The 15,400-nt window shown below is 45.1% G+C and overlaps 1 protein-coding gene across 3 annotated transcripts in view; it reads right to left on the bottom strand.

Annotated features, from left to right (window-relative positions):
- plcb1 (phospholipase C beta 1) overlaps positions 1-15,400 on the bottom strand; it is a 1,109,102-nt gene that overhangs the window by 582,041 nt on the left and 511,661 nt on the right. The gene's annotated exons all lie outside the window — the stretch shown is intronic.

Consider the following 15,400-nt stretch of genomic DNA (forward strand, 5'->3'; position numbering starts at 1 on the left):
CAACTGGAATATTGTGTTCAGTTTTAGTCTCTTAATCTGAGGAAAGACGTTCTTGCTATTGAGGGAGTGCAGCGAAGGTTCACCAGATCGATTCCCGGGATGGCTGGACTGACATATGAGGAGAGACTGGATCAACTGGGCTCTTATACATTGGAGTTTAGAAGGATGAGAGAGGATCTCATAGAAACATACAAGATTCTGACGGGAAGGGACAGTTTAGATATGGGTAGATTGTTCCCGATGTTGGGGAAGTCCAGAACCAGGGGACATAGTCTTAGGGTAAGGGGTAGGCCATTTAGGACTGAGATGAGGAGAAACTTCTTCACTCAGAGAGTTGTTAACCTGTGGAATTCCCTACCGCAGAGAGAGTTGTTGATGCCAGTTCATTGGAGATATTCAAGAGGGAGTTAGATATGGCCCTTAAGGCAAAGGGGATCAAGGGGTATGGAGAGAAAGCAGGAAAGGGGTACTGAAGGAATGATCAGCCATGATCTTATCGAATGGTGGTGCAGGCTCGAAGGGCCGAATGGCCTACTCCTGCACCGATTTTCTATGTTTCTATGTTTCTAAGAACGGGCCTGTATAGTTAACGTGTAACCTAGACCACGGTTTGGAGGGCCAAGACCATAAACTTAGCGGCGCCTCCCTGGGTACATTGCTTAACTGCGAGGATGTATTACATCTGTGAACGCAGGACTCTAAGTCCGCATCGATACTGGGCCACCACAGGTGGGGTCTGGCTATCGCTTTCATCATTACGATGCCTGGGTGGGTAATGTGGAGATCATTGGTGAAAGTGTCTCTGCCTTTCTTGGGGACCACTACTCGATTGCTCCACAGAAGGCAGTCTGCCTGTATAGACATTTCATCTTTGCGCCGCTGGAATGGCTTTATCTCTTCCTGCATTTCCACTGGGACACTGGACCAGCTCCCATGAAGCACACAGCTTTTGACTAGAGATAATAAGAGGTCCTGGCTTGTCCAGGTTTTGATCTGCCAGGCAGTGACGAGTGATTGCTCACTCTCAAATGCTTTCATAACCATGGCTAGATCTGCAGGTGGTGGGCAATGGCAGCCTACTGAGAGCATCGGCGCAGTTTTCTGTGCCGAACCTGTGGCGGATGGCGTAGATGTATGCGGACAATGTAAGCGCCCATCTCTGGATGCGGGCCGATGCGTTGGTATTTATCCCTTTACTCTTGGAAAACAGGGATATAAGTGGCTTATGGTCGGTTTCCAATTCGAATTTTAGCCCAAACTCATATTGATGCATTTTCTTTACCCCATAGACACATGCTAACGTTTCTTTTTCAATCATGCTGTAGGCTCTCTCAGCCTTAGACAGACTCCTGGATGCATAAGCAACTGGTTGCAGTTTCCCGAAATCATTAGCTTGTTGCAATACACACCCAACGCCATATGACGACGCATCACATGCTTGTACCAAACGCTTACATGGATCATACACCACAAGCAATTTGTTTGAGCATAACAATTTTCTCGCTTTTACAATGGCATTTTCTTAGCTTTTGCCCCAAACCCATTCGCCCCCTTTTCATAGTAAGACATGTAGTGGTTCTAGCAGTGTGCTGAGACCCGGTAAGAATTTACCAAAGTCGTTCAAGAGTCCCAGAAACGACTGCAGCGCCATCACATTCTGTGGCCTTAGTGCGTTCTCGATTGCCTCCGTCTTCACGTTGGTGGGCCTGATGCCATCTGCCGCAATCCTCCTTCCCAGGAACTCCACTTCAGGCACCAGGAAAACACACTTCGATTGTTTTAACCTGAGCCCCACGCGGTTCCGACCTGTGACCAAGATGTCGTCCTGGAAGACCATGGTGTGCAAGACCGACTTCAGTAAGCTTTCCATGTTTCTCTGGAATATCGCCACCGCCGATCGGATTCCAAATTGGCATCTGTTATAAACAAAAAGACCTTTGTGCGTGTTGATGCAGGTGAGGGCTTTCGATGATTCCTCCAGTTTCTGCATCATGTAGGCTGAAGTCAGATCCAGCTTTGTGAATGCCTTTCTTCTCGTCAGCTTTGTAAAGAGGTCCTTTGGTAGTGAGTATTGGTCCTTCAGGGAGAAACGATTGATAGTTACTTTGTAATCGCCACAGATTCAGATGGTGCCATCTCCCTTGAGGGCCGGAACGATAGGACTGGCCCACTCATTGAACTCGATTGGAGAAATGATGCCCTCTCTTTGCAGCCGGTCTAGCTCAATCTCTACCCTTTCTCTCATCATGTATGGTACTGCTCTCGCCTTGTGATGGATGGGTCTTGCCCCCGGAATTAGGTGGCTCTGCACTTTTGCTACTTGGAATTTCCCGATGCCTGGTTCAAACAGCGAAGGAAATTTGTTTAAGACCTGGGCACACAAAGTGTCATCAGTGGGCGATAGCGCTCGGACGTCGTCCCAGTTCCAGCGTATCTTTCCCAGCCAGCTCCTGCCGAGCAGCTTGGGACCGTCACACGGTACTACCCGGAGTGGTAGCTTGTGCACCGCTCCATCGTAGGAGATCTTTACGATAGTGCTGCCGATTACAGGAATCGGTTCTTTAGTGTAAGTTCTTAGTTTCTTGCGAACTGGAGTTAAGACTGGCCTTGAGGCCTTGTTGCACCACAACCTTTGGAAAGTCTTTTTGCCCATGAGGGACTGGCCCGTGCCCGTGTCCAGTTCCATTGACACCTGGAGTCCATTTATTTTAACATTCAGCATTAGCGGGGGATAATTCGTAGTGAATATGTGCACCCCGTGTACCTCCTCGATCTGAGGCTCTGGTTTGTCATGATCCTCCGTGGATCTGTCCTCCTCTGCAACATGGTGGTTTGCAGGTTTAACAGGCTTTGCAGCCCGCCTGCACACTCATTGAAGGTGTCCCATTGTTCCACAGCCCTTGCAAAAGTACTCTTTGAATCAGCATGAATGGAAATAATGATCACCTCCGCAGCGCCAACAAGCTGTTAATGGCCTTGCATTCATCATCCTTGATGGTGGACTCGGAGACATCTGCCCCATCTAGCTCGTTGGCCACGAAGTATTGGTCGACTCGCTCCACACAAGTTTCCCAATCATCTCCCTCAGAAAATTTCTCCAGAATGCCCACTGTTCTTTGCATCTTTGGGTTCGCTATCTGTATCTCGTTGCCAGTTGTTGTGAATGGAGAAAGAGTCAGACTGAACACTGTGAGCTCAAAGTAAAATGTGACGTTAGTTTTTTATTGCAGGTCTCCAGAGTGCCTCTCCAACCTGTAAAACCTCCTTAAATACCTGTGTTCCCAAGGGATTATGGGATCACTTGGGACTCCAGGAGATGAGCCCTCTGGTGGCTGTACAGAGTAAATACAAGTTCACATATATAACAGTTTCTATGATGGGTGCCAGACTTGCAATGTTCTTCAGCAATTAGCTGAAAATAACCGCCCCCCCCCCCCCCCCCCCCCCCGCAATATCTTGCTTTTCTACACATGTTGGGCATTTTGGATCATGGTGAGATGCAATTGAGAACATAAATGGATATGTTTGATTTCCAGTCATACAGACATTCTGAGAGGGTTGGCACCTCTGGTACTAGCAAGTTAAATTATAGTATTAGGCAGTCGTCGTGTCGAGGATGACCCGCTTCCACACTAAAAAGGGATGAGTTCACAGATGTTTCAATGAGGGATCGAATGGAAGTAATAAGAAAGACTTGCATTTCTATACTATCATTCACGACCTCATGATGTCTCAATGCACTTTACAGTCAATCAAGTACTTTTTCCAAGTGTAGTCACTGTTGTAATGTAAGAAACATGGCAGCCAATTGCCCACAGCAAGCTCCTGCAAACAGCAATGTGATAATGACCAGATAATCTGTTTTAGTGATGTTGATTGAGAGACAAATATTGGGCAGGAACCGAGGAGAACTCCCCTGCTCTTCTTCCAAATAGTGCCATGGGATCTCGACATCCACCCAAAGGGCAGTTTAACTTCCTGTCCGAAAAGCGGCACCTCCGACAGTGCAGCACTGCACTGGAATGACAGCGTAAGAAAAAGCACCAAATATATTGCACCTTACCATATTTTCCACAAAGCTAATACATTTTCAACATGTTAAACAAAGAAAATAGAAACATAGAAAATAGGTGCAGGAGTAGGCCATTCGGCCCTTCGAGCCTGCACTGCCATTCAATAAGATAATGGCTGATCATTCCCTCAGTACCCCTTTCCTGCTTTCTCACCATACCCCTTGATCACTTTAGCTGTAAGGGTCTATCTAACTCCCTCTTGAATATATCCAATGAACTGCCATCAACAACTCTCTGCAGCAGGGAATTCCACAGGTTAACAACTCTCTGAGTGAAGAAGTTTCTCCTCATCTCAGTCCTAAATGGCCTACCCCTTATCCTAAGACTATGTCCCCTGGTTCTGGACTTCCCCAACATTGGGAATATTCTTCCCGCATCTAACCTGTCCAGTCCCGTTAGAATCTTATACGTTTCTATGAGATCCCCTCTGATCCTTCTAAACTCCAGTGAATAAAGGCCCAGCTGATCCAGTCTCTCCTCATATGTCAGTCCAGCCATCCCTGGAATCAGTCTGGTGAACCTTCGCTGCACTCCCTCAATAGCAAGAACGTCCTTCCTCAGATTCGGAGACCAAAACTGAACACAATATTTCAGGTGAGGCCTCACTAAGGCCCTGTACAACTGCAGTAAAACCTCCCTGCTCCTATACTCAAATCCCCTAGCTGTGAAGGCCAACATACTATTTGCCTTCTTCACCGCCTGCTGTACCTGCATGCCAACTTTCAATGACTGATGAACCATGATGCCCAGATCTCGTTGCACCTCCCCTTTTCCTAATCTGCCACCATTCAGATAATATTCTGCCTTCGTGTTTTTGCCCCCAAAATGGATAACCTCACATTTATCCACATTATACTGCATCTGCCATGCATTTGCCCACTCACCTAACCTGTCCAAGTCACCCTGAAGCCTCTTGGCGTGCTCCTCACAGCTCACACCGCCACCCAGTTTAGTGTCATCTGCAAACTTGGAGATATTACACTCAATTCCTTCATCTAAATCGTTAATGTATATTGTAAAGAGCTGGGGTCCCAGCACTGAGCCCTGCGGCACTCCACTAGTCACTGCCTGCCATTCTGAAAAGGACCCATTTATCCCGACTCTCTGCTTCCTGTCTGCCAACCAGTTCACTATCCATGTCAGTACATTACCCCCAATACCATGCGCTTTGATTTTGCACACCAATTTCTTGTGCAGGGCCTTGTCAAAAGCCTTTTGAAAGTCCAAATACACCACATCCACTAGTTCTCCCTTGTCCACTCTACTGGTTACATCCTCAAAAAATTCCAGAAGATTCGTCAAGCATGACTTTCCTTTCATAAATCAATGCTGACTTAGACCGATCTTGTCACGGCTTTCCAAATGCGCTGCTTTTTCGTCCTTAATGATTGATTCCAACATTTTCCCCACTACTGATGTCAGGCTAACTGGTTTATAATTACCCGTTTTCTCTCTCCCTCCTTTTTTAAAAAGTGGTGTTACATTAGCTACCCTCCAGTCCATAGGAACTGATCCAGAGTCGATAGACTGTTGGAAAATGACCACTAATGCATCCACTATTTCTAGGGTCACTTCATTAAGTACTCTGGGATGCAGACGATCAGGCCCCGGGGATTTATCGGCCTTCAATCCCATCAATTTCCCCAACACAATTTCCTGCCTTATAATGATATCCTTCAGTTCCTCCTTCTCACTCGACCCATTGACCCCTAGTACATTCAGAAGGTTATTTGTGTCTTCCTTCATGAAGGCAGAACCAAAGTATTTGTTCAATTGGTCTGCCATTTCTTTATTCCCCATTGTAAATCAGTTTTTATGTTCCCTGCAAGCTTCCTCTCATACTCTATTTTCCCCCTCTTAATTAAACCCTTAGTCCTCCTCTGTTGAATTCTAAATTTCTCCCAATCCTCAGGTTTGTTGCTTTTCTAAGCCTATTTCTATGCCTCTTCCTTGGTTGTAACACTATCCTTAATTTCCCTTGTTAGCCACAGTTGAGCCACCTTCCCCGTTTTATTTTTACTCCAGACAGGGATGTACAATTGCTGAAGTTCATCCATGTGATCTTTAAATGTTTGCCATTGCTTATCCACCGTCAACCCTTTAAGTGTCCTTTGCCAGTCTATTCTAGCCAATTCACGCCTCATACCGCCGAAGTTACCTTTCCTTAAGCTCAGGACCCTAGTTTCTGAATTAACTGTGTCACTCTCGATCTTAATAAAGAATTCAACCATATATGGTCACTCTTCCCCAAGGGGTCTTGCACAACAAGATTGCTAATTAGTCCCATCTGGTTACACATCACCCAGTCTAGGATGGCCAGTCCTCTAGTTGGTTCCTCGACATATTGGTCTAGAAAACTATCCCTAATACACGATAGGAAATCCTTTTCCACCGCATTGCTACCAGTTTGGTTAGCCCAAAGTCCCATCATTAGAACCGTAAATAACTCTCATCATGTTGGTAAAAGGGTCATTGCTGCCAATCAACCTCTCTGGCACTAACAACGAACCATTGCAAGTCTGGAGTCTCATTCCTTCAGGTTTTGAATATTTCAGGGAGATGTTAAAAATGTTGAATTTTAAATTACATTTTTTTCTCTACTTTTCCTTTCTGTCTCTCTTTTTCTCTCCCTTTCTTAGTCCAGTCTTTCTCTCTATTTATTTCTCTTCCTGATAGAAACATAGAAAATAGGTGCAGGAGTAGGCCATTTGGCCCTTCGAGCCTGCACCACCATTCAATAAGATCATGGCTGATCTTTTACCTCAGTACCCCTTTCCTGCTTTCTCTCCATACCCCTTGATCCCTTTAGCTATAATGGCCACATCTAATTCCCTCTTGAATATATCCAACGAACTGGCATCAACAACTCTCTGCGGTCGGGAATTCCACAGGTCAACAGCTCTCTGAGTGAAGAAGTTTCTCCTCATCTCAGTCCTAAATGGCTTACCCCTTATCCTTAGACTGTATCCCCTGGTTCTGGACTTCCCCAACATTGGGAATATTCTTCCCGCATCTAACCTGTCCAATCCCGTCTGAATTTTATATGTTTCTATGAGATCTCCTCTCATCCTTCTAAACTCCAGTGAATACAGGCGCAGTCGATCCAGTCTCTCCTCATATGTCAGACCAGCCATCCCGGGAATCAGTCTGGTGAACCTTCACTGCACTCCTTCAATAGCAAGAACGTCCTTCCTCAGATTAGGAGACCAAAACTGAAGGCAATATTCCAGGTGAGGCCCCACCAAGGTCCTGTACAACTGTAGTAAGACCTCCCTGCTCCTATACTCAAAACCTCTAGGTGTGAAGGCCAACATACCATTTGCCTTCTTCACCGCCTGCTGTACTTGCATTGAATTTGACATTGAATTCATTCCCTCTAATTTGTCTTTCTTCTCTGTCTTTCCTGTGTTTATTTCCCAATCCTTAAATCTCATTGGTCAAGGAGATACCCTGTTGGTTGCCCTGTTCACTCAGGTCCGATGCTCTGTTTCCTCACTGCACCGTTACCAGCTCGCACTTTCAGCAGCTTTGTGGGCAAAGATTTTTTGAGCTGAAGGATACAGGGGAAAATTTGACTAATGGCAGATGCCTTTAGATATCCTGCCACAGCAAAATCTGGTCCATTTAAGTAAAATAAATTGCACAGTCACATCTTAATTAAAATGAGTTTTCCTTTTTTCACAGTTCATGTTAATTAAGTTTCATTTGTATTTGGTTATATTTCACTTTTTTCAGTACATTAGGATAATAGAATTTTTTTACACATTATCAAGCCAGTAAAAGTGCAATCTAACTCTAATGTGCAACATAGAAGGGGAACATGAGAAATTCACTGCTACACAGCAGATATTCTCTTGGGTTCAGCATCGCAGTACTCTCCCATAGCTGGACCTCGTGGTCCCTGTGATTGGAGAGCACAGTTACTGCCCAACATCGAGCGAAACAATGGTACAACTCAGGGATTGTAACAATAAGCCCACTGTTGTAGGTACTTCATACTGTGATCTTACACACTGCCAAGTGTGCTCTCCTATCTGTTCAGGAGGTGCACTGAAGAGTACTCGAATGAGGGGAGACCAATTGCAAAGCAACAAACTGTTTTGCTTTATACAAAATATAGGAATGAACAGAACACAGCTTTCCAGTGACAAACCTTTATTTCCTATTAATTCTCGTACCATAAAACAACAAACTAGTCCCTGTACTAACTAACCTCTTCTCTTACAAGCCAAATATTTTCATGTTTTGGCCTAAAGTATTTCACCCTCCCTGACTGACTGGAGAGTGAGATCGCTCTGTTGCTGAGAGAGAGAGAAAAACAGAAAGAGAAAGAGAGAAAGAAACAGAGAGAGAGACACAGAGACAGGGAGGGACAGAGGGAGAGAGAGACAGAGAAAAACAGAGAGGACAGAGATAGGGAGGGACAGAGGGAGAGAGAAAGAGAGAGAGAGATAAAGAAAGACAGAGAAAGAGAGACAAACATGCCCGGCAACTGTTAAATTGAAATCCGGCTTCCAGTTGCACCGTGGGAGCCTGATGAGTTAATGGAGTGTCCCACCTCTCGATGGTAGGACATTCGCTGACATAAAACGCACCACCGTAAAAACGGCAATGGGTGTATGCGACGAGTTGGAGTCGCGTTACCCGCTTGTAAATGTTTAACCCCCATTCCCGGCTCTCTCCCGCTCATCGTGGGCTGGGGGTGGGATGTAATATCGAGCCCGTCATGTTTTGTTTTTTGTTCTCCTCCAGCCGTCCTGGGTGCCTCACTGCCAATGGCCACTCTTCCGGTGAGCCTGGGCGGTGAGCATCAGCAGATTAAGCGATGGTGAAAGGCATCCCAGGCGAGCCCGACCCTGACCCTGTCCTTAGCCAACAGCCACGCCAGTACACTCTGCAACAGGTGTGCCTGCACAGAACGAGCTTGCATTTATATTTCGTCTTTCATGACCCAATGAACAGGAGCCGAAGCTGATTTTTCCCTTCTCTCACCACAGAATTAATGAGACCATATGTACATCTCTACATAACTCCGGCCCAAACTGCAGCCAGCCCTCGTGCTTTCTTTCTCTCTATTGCTCCATGTCACTAACTGAGGTGAGCAGCAAACTCCAACCCTAATATTACTATTTAAATATTACGGTAAATATTGGAAAGATTAAAGTACAAGGTGCGTCTTATTAAACTACTCGGAAATCATTTTTGGCATTAATGGGCAGGGGGGAGAAGGGAACACAGAGTTCTTGGCTTTAACTCAATAAGTAGATCGGAATAGCGATCTGCGATCAGATATTGCACTACCATAAAGAACATTTCATTGGGACCATAAAACAATATTTGTAAAGTGACAGCCTAAACATTAACAATCTCAATGTTTTCCTAGACTTACAAGTGCAATGTTTGCACAGTTAATGTCTCTTCGATCCTCTTCGTAAAAACATCACCGAGCTCCTTTCTCATTAAACACAGAGCTAACAGTTTAACACGTGAATGACTGAAATGGTAAACAACAGAAATTGTGCTCATCACTCCCATACCAGCAATATTACGAGTACATACATTTAAAAATGCTGTCAAATTAAATCATGAAACTGTGAAAAGGGAAAAGGGCAAGAGAAACAAATGTTAAAAATTGCCATTTCACAATCTGTTGCTCTTGAATAATACTTGCCCATAAGGTGTTAAAGATAACATGCTGAAGTGACACATGCCCAGAAGCAAGATTAGATTGCAGTGCACAAGAACGCAGAATACTAATACAAACCACTTCAGAATTATTGAGCAAAACCTGAATGTCAGTTGCTTACATGCGGCAATAATTCCTCACCATCTTAATGAGTTCTGCCATTCATAATATGGGTGATTTAACACAGACTTTCATTAATGGAGCCAGTTAGGATGTACTAGTATTGAACTAAAAAGAAAAAGGGTTCAATAAAAGTTGCTTGCTATGGTTTATTTGAAAACCTTGCATGCAGCTACTTTTGTACTGATACTCATTTGGTTCGCAAACTGAGAGCACCCAGATTTAAACTGTTCCTTGAACCAAGCTGCAGTATCATAGACTCAGTTGTTAAGATTTAGTCACGTCAACATGGCGAGCTGGCTCGTGGATACCAGTCTCCTGGAATCTGACTTAAAGAAGCGCTAGTGTATCAGTTGGGACTCAGTGGGTAGCATGCTCGCCTGTGAGTCAGAAGGTTGTGGGGGTTCAAGTCCCACTCCAGAGACTTGAGCACAAAAATCCAGGCTGACACTCCAGTACAGCACTGAGGAAGTGCTGCACTGTCTGAGGTGCTGTCTTTCGCATGAGACATTAAACCGAGGCCTCGTCTACTCTCTCAGATGGACGTAAAAGATCCCATGGCGTTATTTAGAAAAAGAGTAGGGGAATTCTCCCTGATGTCCTGGTCAATATCTATCCCTCAGCCAACATAGCAAAAACAAAACCCAGATTATCTGGTCATTATCACATTGCTGTTTGTTGAAGCTTTCTGTGCATAAATTGGCTGCTGTGTTTCCTACATTACAACAGGGACTACAAAAAGTACTTCATTGGCTCTACAGTACTTTGGGATGTCCTGAGGTTGTGAAAGGCACTATGTGAATGCAAGTTCTTTCATTCTTTCTTTAAGCAGTCAATCCCAGCATTTTCTGGCAGGCAAGGAAGAAAATTGAGAACCCCACGCCCACAACATTATATTCATGTCATGTGATGTGACAATACCCGAGCTTCTGGGCCTGTGAACAGATCATGAGAAAGGCAACAACTGCTCTCGAATGTATAACATAGGATGAAAGGTCACAGAGGTATTCCAGAATTTTCATTAACTTAACCTTAATGGGTTAGAGAACCTTTCCTTAGAACATGAAATGTGTAGGATTGATTCCATAACAGAGCATATTGCACACGATCTGAGGAAGGAAAGGGTTTGATGGGCCAAATAACCTTTACCCTCTTTTAAGTATTCTTTCATTCTTAAAAGGCCACATCTCAGGTTAAAATGCACCTTTTCAAAATGTATTAATACTTTGCATTCCTTCCCAATTTTTCAGTCATTTTTTCCTCACTCGATTTTCATGAACACCCTTCCCCAGGTGAGAGTAGGCAGCCAGATGTATATGACATGTGTACCAATGTCTAACCTGCCATTAAGAAGTGCACTAAAGCAGTCCAAAGGGAGCTGCCCTCCGATTTCTCCCTGTACGGAGGAAAGAACCTTGGCAAGGCCTGAAACCTTCTGCTGATACTACAACTCAGCTCTAAAACTCAAGGTACAGAGATGTGGTTTCAAGCCACTGCACAGCAAGTTGGCACAACCATGAGCTCAGCAATTGAGCCGTCTGTGAAAATGCACTGTGTGATGGAGATATACTCAAAGTTAATGCAGCATTTATCCACAGATATTCAAAGGAACAGGTCAAGTAATTCTACATCAAGTCACAATAGTAAAAGCAAAATCAACATTTGCCCATGAACTTACTTATCAAGTGCATAAAATGGTAACAATTGCAGGGTGTTTTGCTGTCAGTTATGAAGCCTTTGAGTTGTTAGGAGCTTTTTTTACATTAGGTACCCGCTGAATTTTTTAACAGGATGTTTTTTTCACAATCCATCACTGACAATATCAGGATTTTAAAATTAACATAAATATACTGCGCTCCTCAGTGACACAGATATAAAACAAAACTCTGAAACGTGTTCATCAATTGGCAAATACCATGCTTTTACTTTGGGGCCTAAGAGGTCATTCAAAGCCCTATAAAAACTATGAAAATAAAATGAATCAATTCTCATGTGTCACAAAGAGAATATAGAATTTCAAATTCCTCCTACTTCAATACATTATTGAGTAATGGGCCGGGTGAGTCACTGACCAGTTTTAGCTTCAGAAACATTCAAGTTTAGTCTGATATCTAATAGACAGCAACAGAAAGGAAGTATGTTAAACTAATTACTGATTAAGCAATAGTACTGGATAGGCAGGAAACATTACTCAGACAAATAAATAAAATAAAGCCCCTTTTACCATTATATCTAACTGTGCCAAGTTGGAGGGGAGAAAATTGGAAAAAAAAATGAATTAATCTTCAGTTCAGAAAGGGATTGTGCACAGATGACCTTAATCATAAGCAAGGCCAAAGATTTTATTAAAGGCAAGTTGCCTAGGTTTCTGAAGCTTCATACGAGTTTTGTATGGCAGAATTCCACACTGATATTTGAAACCCACAATGAGTTTGTGAGGCTGTGTTTATTGTATTTTACAGTCAGGGCTCTGATATTGGACATATCAGCACACAATACACAACACAGGCAGGAAGTGGAAGGATTTGCAGGAGGCTTAATGTTGGCTTTGCTGATTTTTGGTCTCCCTTGAAATGGTTTACAACCAAATTTGGCTAATATTCAAGTTAGCTTTGTGCTGCAATGCATCCAAACTCAAGCTGGCATAAAATCAATAGTTGGGCATAACGGATTGCATGCATGAAATCAGAGTGTGCACAACCTGGACAAATAGGCTTAGAAATTGGTTTGGGGCTATTTTGAGTGAAGAACAGTTGCAGACACATGGTGCATGACAGAGGCTGGAGGCTTGCCCGAAATTGGGCCTCGGGCCTCATTGTGATCATTGCTGTTGGTGACTTTTGCATCTCCAGCAGGTGAGTCCTGGGGGCGGTGAAGGAGGACTAGCGCTGGCTGGCATCTCCTCCAGACTCTATACGAAGGCAGGGTGAAGAAATACTTGTGCTTTGGTGGTGGCCTCCAGCAGTGCCTTTAGGGACCGGTGGTGAGGCCGCATGCAGACCAATGAATACTGAGTGGAGCAGGCCCAGCCCGATGAAATGGGGGAGCAGCCCAAACCATTTTGATGGTTGGACCTCATTAACCTATAACCAATGAGTTGTCCACGAGTTTTCACATTGGCTCTGGGCCTGCCTGAAACCTGCCCCTCTGAAATGAGGAGGGTAGGAGTTCTAGAGGGCCCAGTAGCAACAGGTCAGATTGTCAGGCAACCTCTTAAAGAAACACTTGCATTTATATAGCATCTTTCACAATCTCAAGTTGTTTTTTTTTCTGCCCTTTGGGAAGTGAAACTAAAGATCCAGTACGGCACAGGCTAGGACCCACAGATTTTTAGATGCTGCATTGAACATCTTGTTGGAGCGAGTAAAAAGAAAAGAAAGTCTTGCATTTCTATAGTGCCTTTCACATCCACCGGACGTCCCAAAGCGCATTACAACCAATGAAGTACTTTCTGAAGTGGAGTCACTGTTGTAATGTAGGAAACGTTGAGTAAAAGCATGCAAGGACATCCTCTTCCCGTCCAGCAGAACTACAGCCCTGAGGCTGGCACTGTGGCAATGCTGGAGGGAGATCTCTGGGCAAGGAAATGAGGTGAGCCTTGGACACGGTTGCAGCGCTGTAAAAAGTTTAATGATCTGACATGCTTTGCCAAGGTAGGCATTATATCTAGTGATGTCTGCTCTGCATCACACCTTGCCACGGCACTTCTATCTGCCCCAACACCACCCCATGCACTGCCATACGCCCCACCCCCCTCGCCTGCTGATTATGCTCCAGTTAGTAATGGGAACTAAGTCTACATTCCTAGTTTCAACTGCACTATCAGCAGCTGCTGTTGCCCTCAAGCAAGAACATGCAAAACACCACTGGTTGTACTCCTCTTGTATTTGCCAGCCAATGTTACCCTCCTGCTGTGTTCCTGCTCTGTGGCACCTCCCCATCCTGCACACTGCTTGCTGCGTGTCACACATCAGCAGGCTTCATCTAATTTCTCAAGCCATTGATGGAGTCATGCATTAATAAGCTCTCCTTCTTCCTGCTGTGCATGTTGGAAAACAGGAGGAGGGGCAGATTCCACTCAGATCTTCCATTCCATGGAGCAGGAAGCCCTGGAGATTGTGGGCACAGACATCCCTCGGAACATCAGGGATGGAGAGTTGGGAAGATTGGAGAATCAGGATCACGCCCTTTATCTTTTGTCTGTCCTCAATGTACAGCTCTTTCAGGAACCTTGCCAAACTGGTGATGCCTTGCCACTCCACAGGTCTGAGCCTCTCCAAACTGCCAAGTTATTTGCTATTCATTGTTCCATTCTTCTATTTGCAGGCTCTTCTGCAGAGCCGACCCCTGTTGTAGAAGATGGCGATCAGGCCAGCCTTGCAGTCTTTTTCAGAGCCCTGCGAGGTTTCCTGCTGTTGCATCTCCAAGGGTCTACCCATGCTGAATGGCGAAATTCTGAAGAATACAGCACTCCACCACCCTGCGCCACACTTTGTGCAGGCTGTATTCCAGTGAACCCCTCTAACTGGTCCAAGCATCTAAAGCAATGCTCAGACTCCCAGTGATCTGCTCGATGAGGACATGGTTACTTCCATGGCTGCTGTCACATCGATGTTCTGTGGCAAAGCGCAGGTCGTGCAGTGGTGGCATGATCCAGGTAGTTAAAGGGCAGCTCTCATCACCAAGCAGCCATCCACGCACTGGCTGGTCATGTTGGAAAAGTGGTGGTGCTGCGGTCTACCGCAGAATGGTGGCATCATGGCACCTCCAAGCTCATTTCTTGTGGCATAATCAGTGACAATCAGGATGTTGAGAGAATGAAGCCCCTCCCTGTTCAGAGAATGTCACCAGCTTATGAGTAGGTGCCCCGATGGTGACCTGACTCCCTGCATTCAGGGAAACCTGCTATGGCCGCAAAGCCAACAGCCCACTCATGTTGGCTCCTGTTGACAATGTTGATGTACGCACCAGAAAGTTCTGGGATTTCTGTTGGGACTGAACAGTGTCGAAAAACTTGGCAGATTGGTGGTACCATTCTACATTCTGCAAACCACAGCCTCCTCCACCCCACCCCCACCCCCAGCCTGTGATTCTTACCTTTGATGGCTTTAACCTTAACCCTTCTTCCTCCGTTGACATACTTGGCCTTATTATCCCCTTTGATCTTACATGGAACTCTGACATCTCCATTGCTAAAGCTGCCTTCAGGAATTTTGGTCCCCTCCTTCATGCCAAACACTTCTTTTCTCCTCAACAACTCTTAACTGTCTGCAAAACCCAATGCCGGGAGTTTTCTGGGGCTTCTTCTACTCCGCCAGAGCAATTTTGTCAGAAGCCCTGGGTTTCCACTGAGGTTCACGCCTGTGGAGTGGGAGCAGCTCTGAGGAAATTCCTGCTGCAAGTCTATCCAAGATTTGACCACTGCTCCCATATCTAAGGAAGCTCTTCCAGCACCTCGTTCAGACTCCTGGACAGGGTACAGGAAAAAGCTTGTCACTTGATATATGCTCCCTGTCTCACC

Source organism: Pristiophorus japonicus, chromosome 9 (genome assembly GCF_044704955.1).
Source record: "Pristiophorus japonicus isolate sPriJap1 chromosome 9, sPriJap1.hap1, whole genome shotgun sequence".
In the NCBI taxonomy this organism is placed as follows: Eukaryota; Metazoa; Chordata; class Chondrichthyes; family Pristiophoridae; genus Pristiophorus; species Pristiophorus japonicus.